The sequence below is a fragment of the Condylostylus longicornis genome, unplaced genomic scaffold (assembly GCF_029603195.1).
Source record: "Condylostylus longicornis isolate FDR11 unplaced genomic scaffold, ASM2960319v2 ptg000055l, whole genome shotgun sequence".
Taxonomy (NCBI): domain Eukaryota; kingdom Metazoa; phylum Arthropoda; class Insecta; order Diptera; family Dolichopodidae; genus Condylostylus; species Condylostylus longicornis.
In genome coordinates, this window is record NW_026578024.1 from 14,760,890 (window position 1) to 14,785,512 (window position 24,623).

Consider the following 24,623-nt stretch of genomic DNA (forward strand, 5'->3'; position numbering starts at 1 on the left):
TTAGACATTTTGAATTTTCTACTCTATGTAATGAATAACTTAATGTAACAGAAATTATTTCTTTGAATCTTTTATTACTGTAAAGAAATTTTTAGTTTATTTTTAATATTTTTAAACCAATTTATTCACAAAGAAATTTGAAAGTTAAGCAATCAATTTTAAAACAGGTGGATATACTGACCACTATAATACCGAGGAATTAATTTTAATATTATTATACAATTTTCTGTTAACTAATTTGATATATAGCTCTTGCAGCTTAAGTTTCATACTGCCATAAATATAAAAATCAATAAAAAATTACTTTAGTTCACTAAAAAATTACAAAAATTAATGCCTTGAAATTTAAAATAATTTTTTATAAGAATTTCTTATATTCATAAATTTTTATCAAATTATATGGTTCCTTATTTTTTCTCCTATAATTCCTTATTGCGTGTGTAATAACCGTTTCATAAATGTGGTATTTTATACACATGTATGTATACTCGTTTAAAACACGGAAAATTATTAAATTAATTTTAAAATAGCATTTCAGCGTTTACCTATAGAAAAATGCATTATTATAGTTAAATACAGTTAGTATTAGACACCAAAAAAAAAAAAAATTCCTGAATGGAATATTATGCACGTCCCATATATAAATTAAGCACAATATTCTAAATGTTCACAGCTATATCACATAATTTTATTATAAATGGTCTGATTTATATTAAATTTTTTTTTTTTTTAAAATGAAGAATATTTTTATTTCAATATCGATTTAAAGTTATTTTTTTTTATACAATTTAAAAATTATTTTTTTTTTTTGCTACGCTATTGTATGTAACAAAAAAAGTCCTTGTTTTCATACATATACATATATACATTTAATATTATTGTATAGAGCTCAAGTGCTTCAAACAGAAGAGATATTTGAAATATTAGTTCTGGAGAGTTTTTGATGAAGAATTCATCAATCATATCGTAAAATATAAAATCTTTAAAATTTCACTATTATAAGAGTATATTTAAAGAATATTTTATAAATCCCAAATGAAATATGAAATATTTTTATTTTAAATCTCCTTATAATCCTTATATAGAATTTTAAAGAATATTTTAATTTTCACTCAATTATAATATAGAAAATATTAAAGCTGTTAAATTCATATATAATATATATGTATATATACATTGAATTTTGATTACATTTATAAATATTGAATTTATGAAATTATTGCTGAAACGTGATTACTTTGCAAGTTTTGTCTTCTTACTTATACAATTACTTATAACGATCATAATAATCACGGATTGTATAATAGAAGGATAAAATTTCAAGAGTTTGTCTTAATATTTGAATACAATTATATACATAATTTAAAATTGAATTTATTTTGAAAATTTAATGTTAAAAATTTATTTGAAGTATTTTTGATACGCACAAACGTCGTACGGAATTGAATTTCAATTGGAAAATGAAAATTTATTAGATTGTATTTCAATAATTTTCAACATACGTAATATCGTAATCTGCGATGATATTTACATAATATTTATAATAATTTAGAAAAATATTTTCGGAATATGAAATTCTGTATATGTAATCGGCTTTTTAAATTTTATTACAAATTACAAGCACCTACATGCACATATTAAAAGGAAGGTGATGAGTTTTGTTGGAAAAATTTAGGCAGCATATAAAATTTTTTAAATATAAGACTTTGCGTAAAGCAAAATTTTTGCACATTCTGATATTTCAATTTTTGCTTTGAATATAATTACTATTAAAATTTTCTCCTCCTGTCATGTAATTAAGGTTTATGCCAGAATGACATCTTCCGGAATCTTTATTTTAAGTACAGAGCATAAGCCGTAGAATGAAAATTTTCCAGAATGTATTTCAGAAGGAATTTTTACATTTGTGCCATATTAAAGCTAGAAGGTCATTCTTAAAATAAAATTAAAATATATGAAAGGTTTTCAAAAAACATGCTGTCGTATTTCAATAAACATATTACAATCGTCTTTCAGTTGGTTTCATTTCAGCAATTTCCACGTGTTCTACTTATCTTTAATATTTAATTCATATTTTCAATCCATCTCATATTCCCTAAATCCAAAAACAATTAAATCATATTTATCAAAGAGATTTTACTTTTTTTTTTTAACTTGAATTTTTTATAAAATATCGATTTTTTGTTAAAATATAATGATTTAATATCCTTTTTCATTTAGAAAAAAAAAATCAAAGTAATATTATTATTTGTTGATGATGCATGGCTTTCATAAACAGCCTACAATATTATTAATCTTCATATCAGTATAGAATAATGATCAAAAGAACTATATTAAGTAATTTATAAGAATTTTATATTGAGTAATTTTTAATAATGTAAGTTATAGGTACCTACATATCTTCTGAAGAAGATCCCATTGATAATTCAAAGATATTATTAATAATTTAAGTTACTTATCTTAATGCTGATTTTAAGTTATTTCCGGATTTTTCAAAATATATTTAATGCTTAAAAAAATTCTATCTTACTTACATGGTTTTAGTTTCTTTAAGGTAAATTGAAAGAAGCGCATACTCGTATTTCTAGAAACAGTGTTACTGCAGTGTAAGCGCAAAATAAACTGCAATATTTTTTATTTTATGAATAAATATGCTTTGTTAAATAAGTCAAGTTGATGGTTGATCAGCATTTTCATAGCCCCATGTTTCTCCATATTACCAGTTATTAATGATTCTTTAAAAAAAATTATTCAATGTGTCCCCAATCCATAAAGCAATCAAAAGATTTTTAAATTCAATTCAGGTTAGACATTAGTTGTCGAGTTAAAAATTGTATTTTTTGCCCAGTGTCATAATTTAAATATATTGTCACAATTTTTCGTTAATTGATTATTTTATTATATTAGTAAAATTAAATTGTTGAATTTAATCAAAAATTTTATACCTTTTGCCATTAATTTCAAATGCTATCCTATTAATTACAAATTCGGGTTTATTAGAAAACCATAGTTTTCAAATTGCAGTAATATACTGCCTAGTTCCATACGATTTAGCAATTAAAATTTGCAAGACGGATTGAAGCTATAAAGGGAAATTCAACTCTCAAATTATTGTTTATTGTTTATAATAGTGTTGAATATTCTGTTTTAAATTTTTAGAAAATTTTTAAGCACTTCCGGGAATTTAAAAATTTTGAATGATTTGCTTTCTGTTATTAAAATTCGATATTACAGTATCGAATTTTTTAATATATGGCAGTGTTGGCAACATTACTGTAATTAAGAGCTCATTTCTTTATTATGTCAGAATTTAAGTTTATATTAAGGAGATTAAGTTGTTTCGAACCCAAAAATCTCTGGTATACATATAAATTAATTATTTTAATCAAAGATCATAAATAAATTGTATTTATGTACATAAAAAATATTTAATTAAAACTAAAAGAATTATTTATTTTTTATTTTATTTTATTTTTTTTGTTATTCTCGTAATCCTTTTTTAATGATTAACTAAAAAGTTTTTAACTTTAAAATGTGAAAATATTTTTTTTTATTTTACTTTTAATTTTCTTATTTTTTTTTTGTATTATGAAATTTTACATGTTTTTTTTTTAATTTTTTTTCAGAAATTTTCCCTTTTTTTTCTTCTTCAAATTAAAGTGTATAAAAATTATTTGGCATCTTTATTATATATATATATATATACGATTATATAATATAGAAAAATAAGAACAAAAACAAGCAAAAAGAAAAATTGTAAATTGAGTGCGAGAACTTAAAAAGGAATATAAAAGTTTATTTAAGATAAAAAACAAAAAAAAATTCATAATTCTTTTAAAGAAGAATAACTAAAGACGCACATACTTACATACGAAAACAAAATATATAACATTAATAATTTTTTAAAATAAAAGAACAAAAAGAGAAAAAGAACAACGCAAGTACCATATAAGTACAATTTGGAGGAGATTTATTTTTAAAAGGAAGAGGTAGGTTTTAACAAAAAAAAAACAAAAAATGAAAAAATAAGAAAATTTTTTTCTTACAATTTTACATTTTGTCTTGCTCCCTTATTTTATTTTTTGCTTCTTTAGTGAATGATCAAAGAAAACAAACTTTTTTATATTAGGCACAAAAAAAAAAACAAATCTTTTTGAATTATTCAAATATTTGTTTGGAATACCATATTAGTTTTATAATGTAAACATATTATAATGGATGTATTATTAGTATATCACAAAAATATGATTATAAAATAATGATGATGATATAAAAATCAATGATATTTACCATATATATACAAGCTTAAACCAGATGTACATACAATATGATTTACAATATAACAAATTCTTATACAATATCAAATTTCTTAAAAAATAAGTTGTCCTTAATTTCAAAAAAAAAAAAAAATTATTTTGAATTCGAACATTGAATACAAAATTTATAAATTTATTTTTTTTTTTTGCATATAATTTAAATATATGTATGCATATACTGTTATATTATGCAAGTTACAAGTAATACATTTATGTAATATTGTTATATTGGGAAAAGTTTTCGAATCAGTCATGAGTTATAATGAGCGCATAGAATATTTTGCATGCATACATATATATGATTAAATTTGAATTTTAAATTAAAATAGAAATTTTCATGTATTTAATATGGGATCTATGATATATTACATGCATATACATACATGTATATGATAGTAATAGGGTAATATTATAGCATGAATTACAAGAATATTGTATATTGAAAAAAAAAAAAATTGTATGAGTTTTTAATAGTTTACTAATTGGGAATCTTTGAAATCACTAGATTTGATACACAAATTTTAATATTTGTATACATTGTCGATAGAGTCATGTGTTATACGTATGTATATACATATAGAGTATAGAAAATTGGGTCAATTACAGGAAAATCGTTTTTTTTTTCTTTGTACTTTTTTCTGTAATGTAAAACATTAAACATTAAATTAAAACATTAAATATCATAAAAAAATTTTTTTTATTGTACTATGTACCTTATCATTAATTTTATGATTTTATTTTTTATTTTTTAAATATTTACCAATTAAAATTGAAGAGTTTTGTTTTTTGCTCATTTTACATTCTTTTACTAAATTATGAATAATGTGTTAATATTGTTGTTGGTCAAATGATTGTACTCATATATAAGTGAGAACCTATATTATATAAATAATTTTTGATATAAAAACAAAATTTATAAAATATTTTTTATGATTTGGGTAGATTTTTATTATAAAATATATATGCATAATATATTTATAATTGAAAGTAAAAAATTTGTCTTCATTTTTCTTAAATAAATTTTTTAATTGAATTGTAATTGATTTTATAATTAAATTTTTATGGTATACGTACATGATTTTTTCAAATAATATTAAAATTGAGTAGAAGGCGTAAATACAGATAATATAAAATTTCTCTGAGAGTTAAATCAAATTTGATATACAAATTTGATATACAATATTTACAATGAAAACATAACCTATATTTAAAATTTTAATGTAATTTTTTACTCAGATTTGTAAATTACTTAAATAATTTATACTTTTTTTTAAATAAATAAATTTAACTATAGTACATTTGAATATGCCTATAAAAAATCGTATGGTATATTTTTGCCATATATTAATGAATACCTAAAAGTATGCAATATCAAATACATGTCCACATATATTTCAAAAAAATTCTCATAATAAAAATGTTATGTAATATAGTGATGTATTTATTAATTTTGTTTGTACACATGTATTTGAACATACGGTAGGGTCTAGATAAATGCAATTTAAATAAACCAGTGATTTTGGCAATAATCCTGGTCACTTAATAAATGCATAATGTATGTAAGTATTTGTAATTAAATTGTGTATTGGAATTGCAATTAACTAATATGATTTTAAATTTTATTTTCGCTAACACATAAATTACATGAAAATAAGTTATTTGAAGAGAAAAACTTATTACATTTGGTTCAAATTAAAATTAATTTCCTTAATGAAACGCCAAATACCAAGATATTTCGTGTTTTAATTCATAAATGCAGATGTCGTAATAATTGTTTTAATTTCTCTAGTGAATGGTGTTAAAAAATTGTTTTCGACATGAAATTTTCATCGCGCGCATGAGTTTCGGTTAAAAAACTCTCAAAATTTCAAAAACAAATGTTTTTTTTTTTACTTTTTTGCTCTTTTTGGCTTTTGGAATTATCTGGGTTACAATTTGGTGGATTGTACGGTAAACCATAAATAATATTTATTTAGATTTATTCAATATGGTATAAAGAATGTCATCATTCAGATAAGTTGCCTGGTTTGTTCGCATATGTACAAGTTTGTTCTTAAAATAAGAATAAATAAAAGTTTCCTTTAAAGAATATTTTAATTTATGATGAGTGAATGTAAAATATTGTTTTCTTCATTTCATGACTAAAAAATTAAAAAAAAAACAAAATTATTTGTACAAATAATTATTGTATAGATACTTCTTCTCTTCCATTAGTCAATTTTATTTAATTTTTTAGCTAAATATTTAATGTTAATGAAATATGTCTGTATATCTACATATTATGTACATATTATACTATGTATGAAAAATATTGACATTTCTATCATAATTTATTTGTTTCATTGTTTGATGTAGGAATTTATATTATGGGGTAACATAATTAAAATGTCAACCCCGGAGAGAAAATAAATGAGTTCTATTGAAAATAAAATACCATTAATAAGCGTTGAATTAAAATATTATTAATTTTATAAGATGTTGAATTAAATAGGATTTTAAGAGAAAAGAAGAGGTAACATTGGTAATTAATATTTTTTATTTATTTGTTTTTTAAGAATATTTTTTGTTTAAAAGACCAAGTTGTTTATTTGAATATTAAGAAAAAATCGGAAAATTAGATTTTCAATACAGACAACTACGTGAACTCACGTTTAATTATTTCTTCTTGTGAGAAACTATTTACTCAAAAAGAGACTCTGCCAGAACGCAAAGAATAATTTGCGTAAATATTAAAGTTAATGAAGCTGATTTAGCTAGTTTTGAAAATTATTAGTAAGTTTTCACATTTCAGAAAAAATAGTGACTACGTTTGCACATTGTTTACTGTAAATTAATTAAGTTTAAGCCTCTCTATATTTGACATTATTTGATATATACCCTGCACATATGTAGTTAACTTTTCATTCTATCACTTTCTTAGTATCTGATTTGTCCAGATTTTAGCGCAGGTGCTTGATTCCAAACAATTTTAAATAATTTTGCTTTAAATATCTTTAATACGAAGTTGGATGGATCGTCAATATTTTTGTTTTTCTTTGAAATTGAAAATTGTTTAAATCTGCGATTGTCAGGCACTAATTAAAAAGCAACTTAAAGGTTTGGAACAAAGCTCATAATACGAATAAAACTTTCCTTCCGTAACTGTAATGAAGTATTGAATTTGTCAGATTCTTTTTTTTAACAGAGCAGTCAATAATGTGCATTTGCATTGAATTTATATACAATGTTTAAAAATTTGTACAGGAAAACTTTCAAAAATTTTGTTTTACTTTCTTTGTTTTAAAAAAATGTGGGAACATACATAATATTTTAAATTTTTATGTAACAATTGATGAACTAAAAAATATTGTGGTAAATTTTAGATTGATAAAATTTTTTCGATTTGTATAAGAAAAGTTTTCATTTCAAAGTTATTTTAATGGATGCCAGGTGCATTTGTATGAAATTTAAAAAAAAAAAAATATTTTAAAAATTTTATTTAATTGACTTACTCCAAAACTATTTTTTTTTTTTTTTTTTAATTAATTCTTTTTTAAATAGTTTTTAATTTTTAAAATGTATTTTAAAATGTCAGGATATATGGTAAATGTACACATGCTACAAGCATATGTTCTGAACTTTTTCAATAAATTTTAAGAAGAATTTATTAATATTTAAAATGAATTTGAGGTTAGGCAACATTTTACAAATTTCTGCTCAATATATTTGAATTCTGTTCTTAAATTTTTTAACCAGAGTCCTTAAATTTTTATTTTTTTTTTTTAGACAATTTACAAAAAACAATTTGTAAAATTTTTGGAATATTTTTTTCAATTCTAACTCAGATTTTCACGAACTTGTTTGTTATTGGATAGCTTTATGACCGAAAGTTGATAACTCAAAAAATTGTTCAATATTGTCGCTTTTGTATAGTGAATGCGAATTATTGAAACATTAAGTGTGTTCCTCAACAGTTTGCATAAATACATTTGTTTTAACAAAAAGTTTTTAGAGAAAGCGCCAAAAATGTCCGCCTGTTTGTCCGTCAAACTTCGGTGTCCAGTTTGAATGTAAAAATCTATTTTGCTAGAAAGAAATTTTACAAAATTTTAAGGATTAATTTTGAATTAAAACGAATTTTTTACACCGTTACTCTTTACTCCTTCCTTCTTATTTTTTAAACCTGCTAGAAATTATAGAATATTAAAAAAAAATTTTTTTGCAACTTATATTGTTGAGTTTCTGAGATTCCGTAAATACTATAGTGTTTAAAGTAAAGTGGCTTAAATTATTGTTACATCCCTAAAAGTATGCAATAAAAAATTATTATTTTAATACAAAAGTTTAAATACATTCCCCGCTTTTTTAAATGTGCTTTCAGCTGTTTAAGAGAAAATGTGTTATTTTACAAGGATATTTTGATCTAATTTTATTATTGCATATTTCGCACATCTAGCTACATGAATTTTTACAATGTTACAGAAAACTAATACTTAATTTTATTTTAATAAAAATTGTTTTTAAATTTTTTTTCATTAAAAACATTTTTCACAATTATTAAAAAATAATTAGTCTTCTCATTAGGTTATTAGTCTTCTTATAAATTTCAATAATCTCATCATATGAACTCGTATAATTTCACTTAAGAAACTCTTTTCGTTCTCTAAATGATTTTTTTTTTTTGAAATGTTATAGACAATCCTTTAAACTGTAAATATCATACAAAGTACTTTTATATCTTGATTTACAAACGCAAGTAGTTTGTTTCTAAAGAAAATATAATAAAAAAATGATCCTAGTTGTATTCGCATTTTTTTTTCAAAAAGAACTTTTAAAAATATTTTCATAGAATTATGAAATTTATTATCTTGATTCACTAAAGTATTCAATATTCAAATAGAAATATTACGTTACAAACGTAAGTCGAAAGAGCAAACATTTGGAATTAAAAGGTTAAAATCTCTAAATTTAATAATAAAAAAAAATTTTAATTTTTTATTGAATTTTTGCAAAAAAAAAAAATTTTTGAAAACGTAATGGAATTATAAATGACTTGATTCTAAAAAAGTTAGTTTAAGGACATTTAAATTTATCGTAGTTTATAATTCAGAAAAGGCTATACTCTTTCAACATAGATAACAAGCAACCTGCTGATGTAAATTTGGATTTGTTATAGTGTTATTCTTTAATAACAAGTCTAATTGTGATATTTTCACTTTTATAAGAGTTATCCAACTTTATATATTCCAGAAACTTCTTTAGATTCTTAATTGAAAAATGCACTTGGTAAGCATTTCTAATAATTCTCTTCGTAATATATAATTGCAGACATCTTATGTGTTCACGATTTCTAAGTTAATATAAATAAATTATCCTCATGAGAGCAGGGATTCCAATTCACATGAGAGCAGGGATTCCAATCCACATGTTTGGAAATTGCAGTCACCTTCCGGTAAGAATCGATTTACATCAGCCCATAGGAGAACAATAAAAGTATTTTTCTTTATCAAATCAAAATTGAGGTTCTGTTCTGTAGACTGAATTTTAATAATAATAAGTTTAACTTCCTCCGTCCCTATTTTGAATTCTACACTATGCTTTATGGTGTCCTTAACTAAAATAGTACTGCATCCTCTTAAATGATTATAATAGGATTAGTTGAGTCTTATGACCTAACACATTCAAATCATTCCATAAAATTTCGACATAAAAAAGAAAGTCGTCGAAACGTTAGAATTTTAAAACCCGCTGAAGCAATGAGAGAAAAATTACGATCATAGACAAAGGTTATATCAGATATCGGCGTACATAGTTTTTGTAATGGAATAGTCTATTCTCCTATAATAATTTGTACGTATCTGGCAAAATATAAAAGATATATTTTCCGATTTTCACTTCTAACTTTTCACTGTTATTGAATTTAATACAAAAGACATGAGATAAGAGTTATCGGAAGAAACTAGGTTAATTTTACTAAAGTATGTGTTACATGTAAGTGTTTGCAGCACACAATCATGTGGTATATTTATTATACATATTTTATATACTCACATGAAATTTAATGTCCAAGTAAGAACTACTATATGATATAAAATTGTTATTTATTAAATAGCCTCAGAACAGATGTTAATAGTATGCCGACATATTTTTTATTAAAAGAAGAGAAAATATTTTTTATTCTTTTATTTTGCGGTTATTGCAGTTTTTCTAATTTAATTATGATTAAATGATTTAAATTCGAATATCCTTTTATGGAATTTCCTTGTTTTTCCTTGTTGGTAAACTAAATTTCAAGTAAAATTTATATTTCATTGGTTATGTTGGATTCTATTAGAAATCGACTTTATATAACCATTTAATTTCCGTTCTTTAAATTTTAAATTTCAATAATACAATATTGTATATTTACCCTAAATACATAATGGTATATATATAAATTTTCCATGAAAATAAAATGAAATTTTACCATTTCATTTTATTTATATGCAAATATAATCATTACTCGTATTATGCTTGTGTTTGTATGTACTTAACTGGAAAGTGAAATTTCAACTTCAAAACACGGTATAGTTACGATATACAACAGAAGTAATCTAATAAACGAAACGGCATCCTTAAATGATAATATTGATTGAAGTGATAATGTTGGTATTATTAATTCAAGACGACATCTACGGGATTGAATGGAAAGTATACCTGAGTTTTGTTATGTGGAAAATGCTTATTTCATTGATATTGCTTTTGACTTTAATTTGAAATTCCTTCTCAATATACGAATATGGAATGGAGAAATTAAGAATTTTAGAATTGAAATGAAAAATCACCTGAAAAAAAAAAACAAAACAAAAAAGTATGTTGTTGCTGAATTGTTTTAGAAATGGCTTTTTTTTTTTGGTTACGAAAACTGAATGCAGCGCAAACAAAAAGGATTATTGAAAGAAAGTGGAAAAAAACTCAACATTTAAATTTCTTTTTGAACGATTTCAATTAGAATGCTTTTTTTTATCGCTTTTCCTGGAATCTAAAGTGAATCAATATAAAAAGAAGGATTCTTTTGATAATTTGTGAAATCATGCATACTTCAATCTTAACTGAATACGAAAAGTACGTTTGGAATTTAAGGAAACGATGGGTTTCGAGTGAAAATTTTGATGACAAAATTTTGATTTCTGTTTGCATACGACAAAAAATTTTGTCCCTGTACAAGCTCTTTGTGGTCCCTATACAACCGAATGATATTGTGTGATTTCAAGTTAATATTTTTACAAATTCTAATAAATTTATTTTTATTATGAATGGACCAAAACTGTAAGAATTTCCTTTGTGCATTTGTTTTAAAATTCGAAAAAAATTACGATTCACATTTTGGAGCTAGTTTCCCTGTCAAACAGAATCAAAATATAAGATTTACAATAAGTCCGGTTGATTATGTGTTTGTAATATATTTAGTAGAGTGACTCTTGCAGTTATCGAGTTTATCCTACAATCGTGATTCGTATTCCAATTGTCGATTAGTTTATTGAATCATCAAAATAAACTTAAATATGAACTTTTTTATTCTAAATATTTTCAGTTGAACCTCAAATAAATGAAATAAAGTGAAATTTCGAGAGACGGCAGATTGAGAGTTAAACCAACTGGCAGGAATTAATTGTTATAAATATTTTTTTTTTTAGTTTTCACCAACACTATGAATTGCAATGCTATTAAAATATCTGCATGTAACATTTGGTGTGCATTAATAAAATTCCCCTTATGGTATGCAATATACTTAGTCAATGAGCAATTAATTAGTTAATGAGAAGTTAATTATTAACTTCTATAATTGCTGTGTAATTAATTTATTGAAATGGAAAATTATTGATGAAGAAATATTGGATGCTTATTTGGTTAATATACAAGTTTTAGTCACTGATTCGAAGACGGTAATTTGTTTTTTAGAATAAGTAAAATTCCCAAATTATTGCATAATTTTTGAGATTTTCTGTCAAAAAAAGGAGTACCACATGCTAACTTTTGCAAATCTTAATTATTACTATATTCCATTAAGAAACTTTAAAATAAAATAAAATTTTGAATTTTTGAGTATGTGAGGTGAGAAATTGTTTTTGTTTATTAAATCATCTGAGCTAAGATCAGCTGTTTTTACTTGTAGTTCCGTTAAGGTTTAGAAACACATAAGCTGTAGAAACACATTTGGAAATGGCTACATTTTATATGTTTTTTATATTATGTAACATGAAAACACATAAATTGTTGAATTTTTGTTAACACCATTTACGAATTTTACACATAATATATAATAAAAAGTATTAAAGATTTTAAAAATTTTATTTAAAGTCGGATTATATGCACTTTGTTTTTTATTATTTAATATACGACGAATTTAAATTTAAAAAATGTGCATTACATTTGGATTTAAAATTTATGCATAAAGAAAGAGATAATTTTATTTAAAAAATAAAATTATATTATAATTTCATAGCATTTGCTGCAGTGTTCATCTCTCAAGGTTATTCAAAAATTATTCGATACATTCGAATTCATTGAAACAAAATGTAAGTTTGCGAGCACTTTTAAGAACTTATTGTGTAAAATACATACTCGTAGAATGTTAATATCAGTATTAAAATAATAATTATTTTATATGTACATATTTAAATGTTATTTAAATGATTATTTTAAATTAAAATCATTATTAAGATAATTGATCTTGATATGAGATGAAATGGGTGAAAATTTTTAAATTAAAGTATGAATATATTTAAAATGCACCTGAAATTGTTTGTATTTCAGTAATATCTAAGAAATCAGAAGGAAAAAATACCTTGAATGATAAGTGTAAATAAGAGATCAACTTTAACCTTATGTTATGCCCTAACTTTTATCTTTTATCTAACTTTTTATCTGATCATTGGTGCAGTGGTTATGGCACCGGCCCTTTAACCGAAGGGTCTCGGGTTCAAACCCCGGTCAGGTCACTATAAAAAAATTATATTCAATATTATATAACTTAATATGCAATACTAATAAATATTAAAAAACAAGTAATTTTCAAATATTCATAATATTCGATACTAAAAACTAAGAAAAATAAACAGTAAATATTAATAACCTCAAATAATTAATATAAATAAAACTACGGCAGGCTAGTCACCTACCTAGCTAACTCTCTATGACTATAAGAAACTAGGGCATGATAGATATCATGCACTAGCCCTATACTCCTCCTAGGAGTAAAGAAGGAAAAAAAAAAAAAATGCCCTAACTTTGATATAAAGTTAAAGCAATTTTGTGCGTCAACTAGAGAGCAGTGATTTATGTGGTATTTCCCTTATTTCCATAGAAAGCTTTCTTTTTCTTCTTTGTTTATTCTTGGTGGAAACATACGGCTTGAAAAATCCTCCGAATCGCACTCTATTTCTGATTATCATTTCGCATTCGATCGATCCCCTTAAGTAGGGTGCGCCGCCTCGTGTCATGGGCTCTACCCACTTTTTTTTCTCTACCCTATGGGTTCGAATCTGCCTGGTAACATGTGTATCAGCAATCATCCAATCATAACATGTGTTCCAGCTATTTCTACTAATTTTCAGCCGTGTTTCACAGTCGCTTAGTAGTACCGATTTTTACACAGGCGTTGAATATTCTGATCTAGATGCTCTTTGCTAAGTGGGACGACTTCCATACAGGCTGTAGCTGGTCAAATGCTATACTTGCTGTCAAGAATTTTTGTTCAATTTCTTGTTTTTTCCATCGACTGCCAAAATGCGGGCCAAGTAGTTGTGTTCGGCACATCCTGAATTTAATTATTGCCCAGTTCAAGGCGCATATTATTATTTGCGTATTATTAATTGTATTTAGAGCATGTTCTCTGTGCCTGTTTGTTTCTGATGTAGAAGAGAAGGCGTGTCTTGGGGGCTTATTTTTACGATGGCCTGGGGGACTTTTCCGGGGTGTTTCTTGCGCGGCTTTTGGACTTCGCTAGGGAGGTTGGCTGGTTTGGATAGGGGGTCTTGTGGGTCGGACTGAATGGGGGTTGTTGAGTGTTGGTTTTTGGACTTTGCCGATGGGCCTTTTTCTGTTGGTCTAGTGCATGGGCTTTGCGCGGGTGTACGAGTGGAGCACCCCTCTCTTACTTACTTACTTACTTATTATTAATTGTGTTCAATTTTAGGCATTTAGTTTTCTTGGTGTTGACTATGAAAACAACTCCCGTAGCTTCTCTTTCTAGAATATTTATTTTGGTCTGCATTTCCGTGTAAGTATAAACTAAAAGGCAGTAATCATCTGCATACTCAAGGTCCTCCAACCTTGCTGAAAATCCTCATTTGGTTAACTCTTTTCATTAACTCACCATGCCATGAAGAGGAGAATAGAGGACTGCCCAATCTGATAACGTAAGTTATTTGAATAATCGGGCTTAGGTAGCCGTCGTGTAAAAGCTTGGAACTCAAATTTTCCTAAATGGTCTTAATGATATTTTTACTGTTTACTGGGGACAACCTTATAGTCTAATGCATTTCAAATGGCTTCATGTTTAACTTTGTCGAATAGAAATCTTAGAAACTTAATAATATTAATTTTGGCCTGAACAATGTACATACATGTTTTTCTTTAACATTTCGTGCAGCAAATATGATTTACAATGCAAATGCATATACATAATTTACGTGTGTGTAGATGACAAAAAAATTATCCTTTCATATTCCTTTCTTATTTTTTATGCACGCGAAACACTTTTGTGGTCGATTTTTTTTTTTTACACATTTTTACATATTTTTTCGTTACAAAACCGTTTAATTTGAAAACGTGAGATGAATTTAATATTACAAGTTTTACGTTTCAAACTATTCTAGTTTATGAACTAGAAAATTTAAAAATATGCAAATGTAAACATTTTTTTTCTAAATTGAATATAATGAGGACATTTATGCATGCATATATCATTTTAAAACTATACATTTGTTCAAATATTTAAAATGTCTTTCGAAAAACAAATTTATTACTTTTAAATTACGTACATGTTATTTTCAATTTACATAATCTGTACAACGGTATTAGAATATAATTTTCTAGTATATAGGTGAGGAATTTTTAAATTGAATATTTTATTATTTTTAATGCAAATCATTTGGCAGCCGCCTCTCGTATATGCATATGCGTGTCGTCAAGGTTTAAAATTAAAGTATTGGTACGTAACGTAATCACCAATTTGACATTGATTTACTTACTGACATAAATTATTTGAGCTCACAAATTCTAAAAAATTTAATAATTTAAAGTGAATATGAAAAACGTATTCCTCACACACTGCTTGAAGAATAATTAATTTTTTGTTTATGACAAGAAAAACTTTATTCTTTCATTCAATTTTTCTCTGTTTCCAATAATGGATTAAAAAAAATAAATATTTTTTTTATGTTTTTAAAATTTATTGGTTTTTTTTTATCAATAGGAGAGGTCTGTCACAAAATAACTGCATTGCTTAATTACTTTAGTAAAAAATTTATTATTGAAGTATTGGATTTGTTTTTATTTCTGCTGTGAGTGAATCGTTATTAAGCAAAAAAAATAAATGGACAATTTGTCAATAAAGATTGCATTTACGAATTGAGAAAACACAATAATTTTGAGTTATTTTTCTACAAAAAAAAATTTTTTTTGAATCAGAGCAGTAATTACTGGTACGAGAGAATGCGAAATGTAATAATATAATAGTAATAGTTAGTTAAATTAAATGACTTATGAAACCCAAAAAAAAAAAGTCAAAAATTCGACAAATCGTAGTTTAAAGAAAAATTTTACTTGTTACAAATAACAATTATCCACGTTAAAAATACATTAATCTGTCGAAAAATAGAAAATATTAATCATAAATAGCAATCATATGACAATTAAAACTATGACAATACATAAATATTTCAAAGAAACTTTTCTACAAGAACAACATTTTCAAATTTTAAATGACTGCAAAATTCACATGGTATTTTTCTTATTTTTTATTCATTCCATGATAGCAGGTAGTATCAAAATTTTATTGATTTTCATTGCAATATTGTTTTGAATTGACAAATTTTACGACAGTGTAGATTTGACAACCGATCAAATTTGATAACCTTTATTATTATTAAGCATCTGATGCTTTAAAAGTAATTAAAACTAATGATGACTTGATGACTTCAATTTTCTATTATTAAATTTAAAAATCCTTAAAATTCATTTTAAAGAAGAAATCAATTATTCTTAACTTAAGAATCTTAAATAATTTCAAATTGAGAAATTTTATGGATACTTATAAGAAATTAAGAGAATATTTAAAAATCTTAATTTGGTCAAATAATTTAAAAGAATAAAACGAACAAAATAATTAAAATTTTATTGACAAAATTCAATATTGTCTACTGTAAAATTGAAAAATCTCCTTCAAATAAAACACATCTTATATCTAAAATTATAAATCCTTAAAGTGATCTCTCAAAAAAAAAAAACAATTTAATAATAATAATTAAATTGAGAAGAAATCAATTTCAAGTATATTATGCTAAAGAAATTAATTTCGAAAGCTGATTTCCAAAAATATAATTCAAAATTTAATTTTAATTTAAGTGAATACACACGTATCGTTTGATATATTAATGAAAACTGACCAATAACTTGTATATTATGTGATTAAAATTTCATCTTTGTAGTATGCTTTCGTGCAGAAGTGTAATTACGTATTTTCATTATACATACATTTTGTGTGGACACATATGAGTACATAAACAGATGTGAGCAATATTTTACATGTTATATGTATTTATAATATAATTTATTTGTGGATATGTATACACGTGTAGATTATGTTGAGGAAGGATTTATAATTTGTATCGATAAAGTAAAACCATAAATTTTCTACATACAGTCGAATTTCGGACCAAAATAACATTTAATTGAAAAAAGAATCATTTTAATTTGTTCTTTAATGCTGTTGATAAAAGACTTATTAAATTATATCAGACGATTGATTAAATCAATCATTTGACAGTCAAACCATTAGCGAAAGCCGAATAAACCTGTATAAAACTCAAATATGTACTTCATTTTCCGAATATTAATTATGGACTCGAACAATTATACCAACTTATTCTACACTATTCGAATATCTCGTAAACTGCTCAACCGCAGACTTGAAAATTTCACTTTATGAAGAGCATTTTGGGAAGAAATAATAGTTTTTATTCCTAAATTAATTTATGCCATTATTCACCGGGCTCATTCACTTGCTTTTTTTTGTAAGACTCTACTGTATGTGAGTTTTTTCATATATTGTTTATACAAGGATATTATACAATGTAAATAAAATTGGTTTGAAGCGATCTTCATATTAATTTTAAAATTATTTTCTTTTCCTTTTTCATTTAGTCTACTTTTCCGTTTTCATATTTTTGTTAGTTTCCCTTCAGGAAATGTGTAATGGAAATTTTTGTTTATTTTATCGAGAATGATTTAAAGTTTCGAATATATTATTTAAAATTTTCAATAGGCACATATACAGTATATTGCTAATAAAATATTCGGAACATATACACAGCTCATATTTTGCACATACATTTATGTACTTGTATGTTAAATTTTGATGAATTTGTTTGTGATCAATAAAATAAAATAATTTATTTTAATTTTTGTTATTCTCTTCATATATGTATGTGTATAAAACATAATTCTAGTTCTCATGAATTCTTTATTGACATAAATTCAACAATGATTTAATAATTTTAATTGAATATTGATTATAGAATAAGAATTCATACATAAATAATTTCGGAATAAAGAAAATTTCTTATAGTTTCAAATAAAGACCAATAATTTTTCAATTCATAATTTCAAATATACAATAATTATTGTGTGCATTGCTTTGAAATAATAAATTATTTGATTTCTCTTGGAGGAAAAATATAAGAAAGTTTCCGAATAAAATCATACTTGAAATCTATTGTGTACCTTTTCTTTCATCTATTGTGTAGTTCTTTACCCAGGTGGACAATTAAAAATTTTTAAATTTTAATAATTATCTTGTTTGTTTTAAATAAATATTAAATTAAAATTTATGGTGAAAATTTTATTGAAATGATAAAGAATTTACAAATATGTTATGCTAAATTATTTTTGAGTCAACATTTAATTTATAACTAATTAAATGCCGTTCACTTCTTATATAAACTTAATATATTTATGGCGCTGAAACGATATACAATACACACATAATAATATATCAAGTATGAAATAATAAGAATTTATGTGTTTTTGTTCTTTTTACCCTTTGTGTACTGATGTACAACACAAGCTAGAGTTTTCAGTAATTTTAAATCTTGTATATATATTTTTATTCAATTTTATGTAAGATTTTAAATTCCGAAGCCAGAATTCTTGAGCAAAATTATTTTAAAATTATAAATGCATTTATTTGAAAATTTTTCATAAAGAGCTCGTTTTCTTAATCAACTTCAGTTTTATTAAGATATTGCAGCATAACTAAAATATATTTGATTTTAGTCACGTTGCTGGCGCCCTATGTGGGGCTATACTACGGTGTATGAAAACTTTCGTTAAAATTTAAATTTTATATAAAGATTTGAAATTCAATAATATAATTCACGAAAATTGAATGAGAATATAAATATATATTATGTATTTGACAAAATTATTAAAATTTTAGACATTTTCGAGAAATGTAATTGTATATAAAAAAAGTCTCCATTAGCAAAAATGTAGAACAAGAGAATGAAAATGTACTTTTCCTTCTTTGACGCTTTTTTCAAATTTTAAGAACACTATTTATCTTCAAATTAACATACCGGCATAAAGTGGGAACCCAAGAGCTAAAATAATTTTTTTCTAGGTATGTTAACTAAGAGGTTACTAGCGTCTTCAAAATTTGAAAGAAATGTTTAAAATACATTTTCATAATCTTGTGCAAAACTTTTGCTAAACTAGACAACTTCCGGTCGGTTGTATGCTGACCACATAAAATTTTTTTTTCGTGCATTTTTATAAAAAAACTAAAGTATGGACCAATTTTAAAAATTTTTACAATTGATGACAAATCATATTAAAAATTTTCTCTCCGGAAATTTTCAATGTGACTACGGCCATATTATGTGCAATTGAATAGAAAAACCGACTGAAACACACAAATCAGTGGCCTCAAACACAAACCGCCTAACTCGAGATAAGACAAAAATGAGATATGTTTACCAGCGAATTCTCCGTTTTGAGTTTCATATGCTCACAAAATTTGGTGGTTCTACGACTGTTGTAGCCGGAGTTATTGTCGAATTCACACATGACCTAACTCAAAATGGTAGCTATGTGCACTTGCACTAATCGCCTAAATCGAGTTAAGAGCAGAAAACATCTTTTTTATGTTTTTGACAAACCACTTATCTCGAGATAGGCTATTGTTGCAAATCGAAATTAGTGACATTTTTTTTTATTTGTATGAATTTTTACAACCGCTTATCTCGAGTTAAGCTTTTGTTGCAAAATTAATTTTGAGTTTTTTTAAATACTAACTCGACATAAGCGATTTGTGTAAAATAATAATTGTTGGTTGTTTAAACTCATCTCGAGTTAGGCGATTATTGCAAATACAATTATATTCCATAAGGCTTCTTATGTTGAGTTAGGTTTTTATAACGCGTGCAAATAAGAACAATACATCGAAGTTAAGCGTTTAGTGTTCAAAATAATACATGATCAGTATAGAATATTTTTTAGTTTTTTATAATAAAAAATATTTTATAACGCTTAACATATTATTTTATGTGATATATAGTGTAGGTACTTTATGTACATGATTTAAAACTTGTTCACTATAGTTAAAATTAAATCTTTCATTCAGCGATAAGAAAATAATTGTATTTTTTAACCCAAAATATAAAACATGTACACAAGTTACCTGCATTATTAATGCTCTAATTACCCAAATATCCCATGTTTAAGATTTGAATTTTTTTATTTAACAAATAATCTTGTAGGTCATTTCGTGATTTACCTGCGACAAATGTTTTTTTCAATTGACGGAGTTCCCATGTTAAAATGACACGTGGCTAGCTACCTGATGGTAGATTGTTTTGCCTTTGTGGTCTAATTGTATTATTAAACAAAGTGTTGTTTTATTACGCCCTTGTAAAACACATGTTATTAGGAAGATCAAATTTTTGTGTTTGACAAGAGTATTTATTCTAATTATTGTATTACAAAGCAACACTTTTATTATACACTAGTAAAACACATTTTGTTAGGAAATTCAAATTATTATAATTTGCAAGGGTTTTCAACAAATAAAATTGGTACATCTGGGAATAACAATATTTTGTTATACTTTTTATTACTCATTTCCGTGAGATTAAATTTCTTCGATTTTCAAATATTTATGATATTTTTGTTATTTGGAAGAAAGTATTTTTTACAAAGACAGTTATTTATTATTGTTTTTAAATGTGCTGATGTTGGAAATTGTTAAATAATGCAAAAATTATCCAATATAAACTTTATTCATGCTTAATAAATGTACGTTAAAAATTTTGGAACTTGCTAGGAGAGCTGAGATGATTGTGGCGGATGTTAGAGGTATTGCAATATATTTGAAACTAACATAACGGATTCAAAGTGTTTTAAAGCATAGAAATTAGCGAAACTGGTCCTATAGTAAATAAACAGTATTTACACAACAGATCTTACTTTGAAAACCGAAGTTAATACAGTTTTGAAAAGCGCAATTGACTTTGGTCGCGGTGACTGTATTAATGATCCTAATTTTAAAATTGACAACATTCAAAAGCAAGTTTTCGAGTCCTATTGGGCATGTGAACATATCTGTAGAGATACAAAAATATGAAAGGCTTTCTACTTTTATTCTTTTAAAAAAAATCCTTTTACAATTTGCCGAACGGTTAGAAAAATTCGCTTAATCTTTCGCGACCGGGCTTCCTGAATGCACTCAAGTACATGAACGCTCGAAACTGACTCGTGGTCAATTTGTATGGAGTCTTAATTGAAAAGTAAATGCTGACAGCTAAAATAAAAATGTCGAGCAAACTTACAATATTCTTTGTTTATTTGATAATCAAATACTTATATACTCTATGATAGGAGAGCAAATTCCGAACCAATTTACTTTGCCACAACTTTTTACGGAGATCTATATACTTTTTACGGCAGAACTTAGAGAAAAACTGACGAACAAACCATTTTCTACATGTAATTAATAATACGTCTCCAAGATTTAATTTTCACAAGTATCTTATTATTAATTATTATTTTCTATACGAGTTCGAGTTCACTATCAAATTTGACTTTTCATTACAGTAGTTGTAATAACTCACACTCGATTTCATTTTGTTTTCGATTTAAAAATTTTAATTAATTCGCATTTAGTATCATTATGAACAAGTAAGAAAGTCATATGGACTATATAGTACATATGTTAAAAAAAATAACAAACACCAAACTCATAAACTCATTTTAGAGATTACTTTATGTGCTCATTTTTACAATAATGTAACAACTTTGTCAGATTCGTTGCACAATGAAGCCTTTTTGTAATTGAATTACTTTTTGAAATTCTCTTAAGTGGAAAGAGTCGCACCACAGATTTCAAAAAATTGACTTCCAAAAATATTTTACAAGAACAGTTTATAGAAAGATTTTTTATATTTTAAGACGAGGTGTTAACTAGTTAGATTTTCAAGACATGCAATCATTCAATTGAAGAAGAAGAGAAAATTAGTACCAAAAAAGAAAAACTTAGAGTACTTGATGCAATTTTTTAATCTGTTGGTTTACAAATTTTACAAAACGATTAAGACTGGAGATTTAGCAGATACTCATCCATATTTAGTTGGAGAATCCGAGAGAGAATAAAAGATACTGTCACCTTTCTTAAATTTAATGAAAAAATTATTTTTAAACTTTTAGAAATAATTTTTACTTGAAGTTTATTCATTTTTTACCCCAATTTATGTTTTTTATGACAATGATTTGAAAAAAAAGTGAAAAATCAAATAACGTAAAAATAATATATATATTTCTTCCCTTTTTAGTATAACTTAAGTCACCTAAAACCATATTTTCAGTTTTGCAACAACAGCTTAAGTCGACTTAAGTTTGACGAAAATACAAAAGTAATTTTTCACAAATCGCCTAACTCGAGTTATGCTTTGCAAAATGCTTTTTATAAATTTTGTATAACCGCCTATCTCACTTTTTTCATAATTATGAGAATACTATTAATTGTTTTACTTCAAATTATGAGTTAATCGCTTCCTTTTTTAATTATCTTTCAATCAAAAAAAAAATTGGTTCAAAAAACTTTATAACTTTTTTCAAAATTTAATTTAAAGTTTAAAATGCATTTATCTCGAAATCACTAAAACAGACTTAAGTCGTTTGTGCTTGAAGCCACTGAAATTTGCTTTATTACTTTGAAATTTGTTTATTTAGTATATTTTGAATTTAGTATCCAAATAACTTTTTTCAAGAGAGTCTATCTACTTGATTAAGCGGAAAATTTGCATATATGCACGTACATGGAATAAAAGCATATGTTTTAAAAATAAATCATGTGTTTTTTTTTTTATATTTTTATAAGAATTAAAATCGAATTTTTTTTTCGGAAATATTAGAATCGATGTTTTCACTCCATCTATATTCTTTTATTTCAACTACATTTATTTTAATTTATTCATAGCACAACATACACATTACACAACATATTGAGAAAAAAATATAAAAATATTTTAAATTTGTGTATACGGTTGCAATTTTATTTAGAAAACTTCATTATTTTCTTGCATAAATTTATAAATATAAAAAATGATTCTAGATTTTATTTTGAAAAAATTTGTTTTTGACAGTTTAATATGATAAGATTTGAGATTCGATTCGGAGTAGAAATTCTTAGGAAATTTTTATTTATACACAGATTTTGGAAATGTGATATAATTACTATGACTCATCAACTTTTGGTATATCGTATGTTGCAGAAGAATATGACAGAATATAAATTTTATTATGCAAGAGCTTATGTTTAAGAAGTATGTACATAATATGTCTACAATGATGAAGTGAATTAAACCTTATTAAACAGATTTTAAAAAAATTTAAATGACACTACAATTTTTAAAATTTTAAACCGCTTTAAAGTTCATTACAAAGTATGTATGTACTTATTTTACAAGTGAATTTATTATGATTTTGACATTGAATTTAAGATAAAATTATTCGCAATACGTGGCATTATAAAATTATAACAAAACAGTTTCTACAAATTCAAGAAATTGTAATAACTACAAAGATGCCTACAATTATGGTAATTTTTATAAATTCTACTATAAAAAAACCAAGTCTCTTTAAAATTAAATTTAATATAAAATTTTCAAATTGGAATTTAGGTTAAATGAGAAATTAGTTAAAATATCAAATATTTGCAACGTTAATTTAAAAATTTGGGACATTTAATTTGCCTATATGGTTTATTTACATACTTTATTAATATGAAATAAATGAAATTCCATTATGTATTCAAAACATTTTTTTTTTATTTTAAATTTAATTATAGTGCAATACTGTTCAATTTAAAGAATTTCTTTATTATTTATACGGTGTATGTAATTTTAAATTATACCAATTAAAAATTGAAAAAAAATTTTTTGTACTAAAAGTTGTCGTTTGGGAGAAAAACATGTGCTACAAAAATTAACAACTCGATGACCTGACAAGAGTCAACTGAATAACCACTTTTTAAAAACTTACTTTTTGAATATAATAAAATCTACATTCTTTACACATTCAGAATTTGTATTCAAATAAATTGACGGCTTAATAATAGGAAAAACTAATGAATGGAAAAACAAAATTTTTTAGGTATTTTTATTTTGACTAAATTCACAAAAGTCTAGGAATGAATTATTGAACACTGTTGTGGCTTTTAAATTTAATTTGAAATATATTATGACAATGATAATGGATTTTTTTGTTAAATTTATTTTTTCAAAAAAAGGACATAAAAAACATTTAAAATAAAATTTTATCTTTGTTTTTAAATTCAATAGGAACTGAACTTTTAATTTTAGATAAATTTAGTTTAATAAAGCGGCACAAAGTGAAAGTAAATTAAGCGTTACGTTAAAGTTGTGGAAAATTACAAATTAAAAAATTCGATACTCGTATAAAATTGAGTAATGTTGCAGAAAATTACAGTTCTAATGTAGTCTTTATTTTATTTTTACAGAAAATTAGGCAAATAGTGGATGGGTATATTTAAATTATATAGAATTTTTT

At 24.6% G+C, this 24,623-nt stretch overlaps 1 protein-coding gene across 1 annotated transcript in view; it reads left to right on the forward strand.

The window, feature by feature from the left end:
* The first annotated feature begins 3,812 nt into the window (after positions 1-3,812).
* The window catches only part of LOC129612105 (calexcitin-1), a 137,531-nt gene continuing 116,720 nt past the window's right edge, over positions 3,813-24,623 (forward strand). Inside the window, exon 1 of the mRNA XM_055525609.1 lies at positions 3,813-3,989. The gene's annotated coding sequence lies outside the window, so the exon portion shown is untranslated. The remainder of the gene's footprint in view (positions 3,990-24,623) is intronic.